We start from the raw sequence: 8,625 nt of genomic DNA on the forward strand, positions 1-8,625 counted from the left end.
ACTACTCACAATATAATATAATATTACGATATAATAAATAAAATAGAATAATGTAAAAAGAAGATATAAAACGAAGAATAATATAATGATGAAATAAAATAAAATGCACCTAAATCTACATGTTCTACTCGACCATTTAATTTAATTTAAAAATAGCGTATATAATATCATCGCTTTTACTTTTCCATTTATGGAATTAATCGATATAACTTTTGAAGTATACATATCTCTCGAAGATAGTTATTTCGTTCGCAGAAAAGTTCTATCACCGAATAATCTATTATCTTAAAAATTCTATTTTATTCCCATTGGCTTCTAATTTTTTGAAATAAATTTAATCGCGCTTTCATACGAACAGATATGTAAAAGATCTCAGATCGAAAAATATGTCTGTTGGTTCTCAAACTCCTCTCGATTTTTCGTTCATATTTCTCCCGCTTTTCGCTGTTTATCTCGCAGATGTTCATCGATCTGCTGGCACAGCCTCGATCGTAAGTCAAGAATGCAGTCTAGCGAAATGGAGATAAACCAGTGACGATTGATCGCGAACGCTTTCAAGGGTTCTCGATATCGTCCTTGACACCTGGTCCTTTGTCTTCTATTCTGCCTATGCTTTCGCTTATAACCGAGCAACAGAACTTTCTTAAGATTCTTTTTTAAAGCCGTCTTCGTTGTGCGCCAAATTTATCACGCCACTCGTAAATTCAGATTTCGATCTCGAATTATCGGCTTATATTTCACCTATTCTATATATACGTCAAAATAGTTCAACAAATATGAAAAGAGAACGAGACACACGACAAAATTATTTATTTCGTTAGCGAATATTGTTGAGAATAAATACGCGACATGAGCGTTTTTATCTTAAAAAGATTTAATAAACTGACAGTCTTTATGACAATTCGATTAAATTATTGATAAAATGTAATTCTTAAGTTTGTTAAAAAGATAACTGTACATTCTACGTGAGAGAAACTATTCCTCCGTTTTAATCCTCGTTCAAGCATCGAGATTTAATAAACGCGTAAAGTAATTTTCTCATTATTTCCTGCTCAATTGACGAGGTTCTGATGGTCTCCATCCGAAGATGTTCTTCCCGGAAGATCCGGAAATTGCGTACTACCTTAACGGAGACATGATGGAAAACGTCACTGCAGATGAGACAGAATCCTTTCAAGTTCTTGAAGTCGATTATCGTTCGAGAGTCTTGATCTTGGCAGAATTCCAGAAAACAATCTTACTACGCATAGAAAGATGTCGTAAAATAATTTCTCGTGTATATTCAATATTATCCCTTCTAAAAAATCCTCTCTTCGTATCGATTACATTATCATCCGAATAAAAATCTATTCCTAATAATAGAATTTTACAATACGAACAAGAATATTAGCTACTATTGTTGTAAAAAAATGTCGAGTACAAAAGTTTCGTTTTTTCTCTCATAAGAATCTGATTAACCGAATTCTTAATAGGAATCTACAGAAAACAATATATTTTCCTAATTAAAAAAAGTTGAGCTTCAAATAATCTTGAAAACGTTCCACATCTAAATTAATTAAATATCTTCTATTTTATATATATATATTATTCCACGAGTTGTTCGAACACAACGTTTGTAATTTCGAGCAGAACTTGCAGCCTCTAACGCAGTTTCAAAGCACATGCAAATACGTACCAGAAGTACATACAAATTAAACGTTATTCCTTATCTCTATACTTTTGCTTGTAAATGTTTCTGTAGTAGAAATTCCGCAGAGTTTGCGAAGCTGAACCTTGGTACGAAAAAGCAGGGACTGAAACGAGAAAAGTTTCTTGAAGAGATCTCAACGTAGTGTCCTCGCGCAGTCTACGTTGAACGAAACCGCTAACGATTCCTTTAAGATTTCGGCTGTATCTATTTTTCAATACCACCTGCTCCCATCTCGAGAATGAATTGATACGAAGGTTAAATGGAAAAGGGACGACCAGGGGTTACGTTTAACAAAGGCTGAACGAAATTCAATTTCAGCTGGAAGTTGGAGCTTTCGAGGCTACTTTTTCAAACTTTTTCATACTGATCTTTTTCACCCTTTTGTAATTATTCGTTACATATTACATATGCTTCTAATCTTTTCTTATTAAGAATGGTCGCGCTCCTTTGACTTGAGCGATCATAGCTAAAAGAAAAAAAGAAAATACTAATACTATGTAACATTTTTGGCTATCGAGACTGTTCACGACCTTTTCTTGCAAGTAACCTTCGATGTAAGCCTTACAGCTACAACTCATGAGTTTACATATTTATTTTGTACCGAAACATCTGAACCAAATAATTAAGCAAAAAAATATTTTCTTTTTCTTCTTTTATTTCCTCTCGTTGTCCTTCATTTCTTTCAGCTAATTTAAAGCGTCTATGATGTGATTCTTTGATATCAAAACGATCTTTCAATTCAATTTGTACTTAAGTCTTTGGGTTCAGATATTATTATCTAGCATATAGCAGCTACCCTTATCTTATATGGATGTTATCTGCTTGCACAAAGTGCAAATTATTGGTGTTGTCTTGCATAGGAGGTATTCGTGAGTGATCTTCATGTATCTGATTCTGAGCTTTCTCATAGTCGACTTTTCTGTTTAAGTTGAGAATGAACGTTTGTTGATAGAAGTCTTTCACCAAGTCGTGTTTTCGTTCCTTTCGTCGTGTTCCATTCCTCTTTCTCGATATTGTAGATCGATCCGAGGAAGTTTTCATAAGGGATTGGTTTTTCTACTGCTTTTTTATTTTTTTCTATTGTTTAATGGACCTGTTGTTGCTTCCTTTCTTATGGTGTCCGTTTTTTCTTTTCCTGGTATGCCTTGGTGGGCCGAGACCCAGGTAAAATACTACATATCTATTATTGTTTATGAGGTCCGAGCAGGTTTCTCGAATGGTCTGTATGATTTCGCGTTTCCTTTTCTCGTTTATGGCTGTTATTGCGCCGACTAACGAAAGATATATTTATTTCCATTAAAAAATTAGAACTGCATTTTATGAAATCAATGTTCCTATTATCGTAGTAACAAATGTACAACGTAGTCCCTCTTATTTTTACAATTGACTCGATACGTATTTAATAAAATTAGAAAAGCGTAGAACAACAGGGATAGAAACTATTAACGTCGCGAATGATCACCAAACTAAGGAGTTTCGTAATGCATAAGGAGTACATGTCTCCATAACCCACTCTTAATCCTATTTAACTGTGCACGAACCAGAGTGTCGATGTTCGCAAACACCGACAAAGCCGTATCGGAGCTTCCATTTCTTATGAAATTAATTTCGACGCGGCTTGAAACCATCTAAAGGTGCGTTTAGACCAAACGAGCAAGAACATAGTACGTTTAGCGTAAATAGTCATCGATTCTCGATTTCGATGACGAGCAAACGACGAATAAATGCTCCTTTATACTTTAATTTTAATAAAGTAGAAGAACAACAGACATTGTTTCGCTTTGAGATGGATTATTATACGTGTTAATTTGTTTAAAAAAGAGTGATAAAATTGTAACAGTCAATGTATATTAAAATCACTGTAAGTACAAGTACAGAGATAGTGTATGATAGCGTATAGTCGTCGCTCGCTCAATGCTACTATTCAACTCTCTAATTGTTCAACTATTCAACTCGCTATAATGACTGTCCTAGTGAGCACGTTCGTCTATTTGTATCGACTGGTGTTATTATAAAAAGTTCAAATGTAACTCTGGTTGACAATTACAAATAACAACGATAATATTTTGTCGGGAGCTCGTTTCCCTTCGAATCTAGCAAACCAAAACAACGTTGGTATTCCAAGACAGAATAATATGAGTCTCTCCCGATTCAAATCTTCCGTTGAATCATGTGCTGCTCAGCTTGATCTAAACACATCTTAATGGTGTAACCACGAGCGAGCATTCGCTCAGGAAAGTAAACCTACAGTGACGAATAGAAGAACACGCTATGAATTCTTTACAAGGACTAGAAATTTTTCACAAGTATTCGTTACAGTCATTAATTTTGCGTTAGATCGCTTTTATTGAACTTAGGTCTAGTTAACAAAATTATATTGTTTTTTATACATCTTATCTTATAAGATTTCTTTTGTTCACCACTGTAATTGTGTAAAAGGGCAACATTTTTTACAGTTTTGTTATCAAATTCTTCTGACAAAGAAGACCGAACTCTAAATTAATTGCATCGGCAGTTTATCGTAGCAACGATAGTCTACTGTAATGCTGGTAAGACGGATCATTTAAATTAATTTCGATCTTCGTGTGAAAGTTGATTTCAAATTATTCTGATTCTTTAAGGAGATGCCACGCTACATATATTCATGTACAATTTTATATTATTTTAATTTTATATTCATGTATTTTGTGAATTTATTTAGCCAAATGAGAAACAAACTAGAAACAAGATTTTTAGAACACGCGATCACGAAACGGAATCGTCGATAAAGCGATGAAAATCTAGCACGCATTAAAATCCACTTTACACGACTCTTATTTTCACTCAGACAGATGCCCGAGAAGTTTTCCATGCGTCGTTATCTTCGATCCTTGATCGCTAAATAAATAATGCATTCTACCTTTTGTACAGCTCATTTACTACTTCTCTCGCGTATTATAGCTTCGCATTATATACCGGGTGTGTTCAGATTTCCTTTCCACTAAAATAATAACTTTTCATTTCCAAAAATCCGTCCAGTAATAATATGATTTAATTTAACGAAATATAATAATTAATAGATATTCTAAATAATGAATACTTTACATCAATATAACACACAGATGAGTTCTAACAGTAAACACACCGTTATTAAAAAAAGTTAACGAACGAAAGATGTAAGTATATAAAATCCGTAACCCGGATGTTACTACAAAAACAATAATCTCTTAGTTACAAGGATTATTTTAAATTCATAAGGTCCCTACATTACAAATTATTCTCGCGTAAATAAAAATTCATGTATTTAATTATTTCCCATGTAGATAAAATAATGATGACATGTAATGTGAATGAACAATATGTAAAATATGTAAATAAGATAGAATAAATACACGTACCAAAAATTCGTATAAACGAAATAAACGTACGTGTCATTCATTCGTTAAGAATCACAAAATCTCCGTTTAATTAATTGCACCCTCTATACCGTTCGTCTTCCAACTATAATCCCTCACACTCGACCAAGATAACACGTCTGATTCTCATGACAAAACGATTCTCAGGATGACATATTTCATAGCTGTAGCACGTGTCGCTCAAAATCGACGCAGCTGTTGCATTTCGAAAATGTATCCCGGTCACCTCGTTCAAGGCAGTCACGTACGAATCTTCCGCCAAGATTAAAGCTTTCGATCTCTAATTCGAAGACACTCGTAAAGATACGAGACCCGAAATATTATATCAATATTCCCATGAAATTATATATAGAAACATTTCAAGTTTCAACATTCACGCAATTATCAAGATCTTCTATCGCTTTTAACGTCTGTTAGTCCTTCGACGTTTAATCAAATTTACTTATTGACGACTAATGACGTTAATAGGTTGCTACGAAGATTGCATTTTATCAATGTTCTAATCCTTATTAACCAGTCATTCTATTTCGTTAACAAATTCATATACTTTCCATAATTATTTATTAAGTTAATTATGCCCACCACTGAATATCTTTTTCCATTTCAAATATGTACATATTTTATTAGTGTTCGTGCACAATGTATCCTTTGCTTTATTCGATTCAGTGAATTTTGATTGGAAGAATTTAATATGAAACTAGCGTTCTAACATAATTAAAAAACTGGAGAGTGAAGCGAGTGCAACGGGATCAGGAAAAATACATGACGTTGAAAAAGCCACGATGACGACATTAAAAAGTACAAACTTGATATCGAATATTGTCTAAAGCAGGTAGATTTCCCTGGTAACAGTAGAAAATCTTAAATATATTAACGCAACGAAATGTTTTCATCGCGATAGAGACGATTTCATAGAAATGGAAACAGTAAACGCTGCTGGCAATGGACAAGTGCCTTCTGACGCCCAAGCATCCGAGGCATTGGAAAAAGCGTTTCGATAGTTCGAAATACAAAAAGAATATAAATCTATGCAGTTATTTATGGTGAAAGAATTATAATAAGATTTAGCAACCAAAAAGATATGAGATCCAGAAATATTTAAAGAAACTGCCAATTAATTTTAATCTATATTTAAAGAAGAAATTTTATATGAGCAAAGTGATATCATTCAATTATCCGAACAATTTTGTTTTTTCATATTATTTCGGATAGGCGAGATTTTACTGTTTATGTTATTTTTATATCGTCCCTTCATATAATGTCTCGTCGTTAATCTTGAGCTCCCCAACTTTAACCTTAGAACTATTACAAGAGCTATAGAATTATTTTCTTGTACAACAGGAAACAAGTATTACCACAGTATGCAATAATCTACAAAAACCTATAAAAAATATATATATGCAATAATCCAAATTGCTTGAAAAAACAAACTTCGACAGAAGATTTTGCTGCATAAATTACATTAAATCGCTATTCTCAAACTCATCGTATTGTTAATATCACGTTGCACTATTATTTCCTTGAGTAACTGACAAAAGTAATTTTATTTCGAATTATTTTGACGTCGTAAACTGTTCCAATTTTCTACGACACGCTATATATACTAATTAAAAACAGAAACAACACGTAAAACGCCTTTACTGCTGATGACTGACCGCTTTGTTGAACAATAATAGCGTAAATAACTATGTGGTCAAGGTACAATAGAGATATTACCCTAACATTGAAATGCTCTGTTCCGTGCAGATTTATGTTCTTTGCCTGAAATTGGTTTGCACTTGCGTAACGAATTACATGGAGTTTTCGCCAACAATTGAGCTGTCAGTGATTTGCATGTTTTTCGTCAATGGAATTTGGAAAGTGAAAGGCAATTAAAAGCAAATAACACGATGCAAAATATAAATAACAATGTTGTGTTTGTTATAGATCATAAGTAGAATTTAATAATATAGAAATGTTATGAAATTTATAGAATCTATTTAAAATCGTATGGTTATGAAAATATGCAGACATTTCCAAGTTAAAAATCATAATTCTTAATAATACCATAGAAAAGAATTTTAAAATCTTTTTAGTTGATAACAAAGAAACGAATACAATAGATAACACTGCAATATGAAAGATATCTATATTATCTATATTTATTTTCTTATATTTTTATATTTTTGTTAGAGATATGTAACGAGTTAGGCTATAATGAGTATCGAATTTATTATTTCATTTTGAATTTAAAAATTCGTAACATTGATCGTTGTGATAGAAGTATTCAGATATATTCTTTGTTTAAAATTCTATTGACCGTAATTCAGAATTTCATATTCATTCTAGTTGTAAGAAGAAAGTAGGAGTTTGTAATTTTGTTTTATTTGTTTTCTATGCACTTAGTAGGAGCGCTGTAAAATATGTCGAGTTTGAGATTTGTTGACCACGAGACAATGTAATTATAAACATTTCTTTCGTATGTAAATTCTTCCTTGATGTGCAAGTAATATCGATTAATTTCTTGTTCAACTTAATAGATTTCTTAATTGTAGAAAAATTGTACTAATCAATACGATAATTTTAAAGTATATATTCATGGAATGAAACCCTTGGCGAACAAGAAATTAGATGAAATATTTATCGAGTCAATTTAACTATAGAGATAGAGTGAAACTAAATTTATATTTCTGGAAGCAAGCGTCGATTTGGAAATCCATGATTTTGCAGAATGGTATTGAGTAGAAGACAGTATTAACCACACAGTAGCTAAGAACTTCATAACTTTCTCAATCTAGATGAAACGAAAGAGTTTTGCATTATAATCGCCAAATACAGTGGCTGACTTAAATGGAAAAGAACAAGAATCAAGTTATTCAGATAGTTGCAGTTATCCGTTCATAACTTCATATTCTGTTGAATTAATAGTATGAAACGAATTTAAATGGTTTGAATTAATTGAAAGTTATTCCACGGAGCGTAGAATTTGAAAATGCAAGCCCATTCAGCGAATATGCTTAGTAAGTTTACGCGAAAATAGGAAAAGAAGCGTTTGTTGTTTTACTCATTTTTTAATCACACCTCGGCGATCGGATAAACACGGAATATGTACAAAAACTCTGCTTAATTCTGTTCTTTCCATTCATTGCACTTTAGCAAACTTTTTTATTTCATTTAGTAATACCACAAAATCTCTCGCAAACTTATCTGTTATGAAATTGATTTAAATAAACTGCAAATGTTCAAGATGATTTTTTTTTAAAGAATTACGCAGTTATGAGCTCTCAGGAAGAATAAATAATTAATTATACGACGAATTCTTCTATCTTATCACAAAGATAAACACAAAAATAAAAGCAAAAACTCGATAACAAAGTCATATAACAGAGTTTAGAAAAAGAAGAAAGTGGACCACGAGAAGCAACATTGATATTTATTTTAAGAAATTTGTTAAACCAGAATAATTTTTTCATATTGTGCATAGTACCACAGTGGATTCGATTATTTCCTTTCGAGTCACAATCGTTCATGGACGAAATACAAAAACTGTTCTCGAGGTTG

The 8,625-nt window shown here is 32.3% G+C and overlaps 1 protein-coding gene across 2 annotated transcripts in view; it reads right to left on the bottom strand.

Annotated features, from left to right (window-relative positions):
* The window catches only part of Grd (GABA-gated ion channel), a 90,305-nt gene that overhangs the window by 79,721 nt on the left and 1,959 nt on the right, over positions 1-8,625 (bottom strand). The window lies entirely within an intron of this gene.

Source organism: Bombus fervidus, chromosome 1 (assembly GCF_041682495.2).
Source record: "Bombus fervidus isolate BK054 chromosome 1, iyBomFerv1, whole genome shotgun sequence".
NCBI classification, from domain to species: Eukaryota; Metazoa; Arthropoda; class Insecta; order Hymenoptera; family Apidae; genus Bombus; species Bombus fervidus.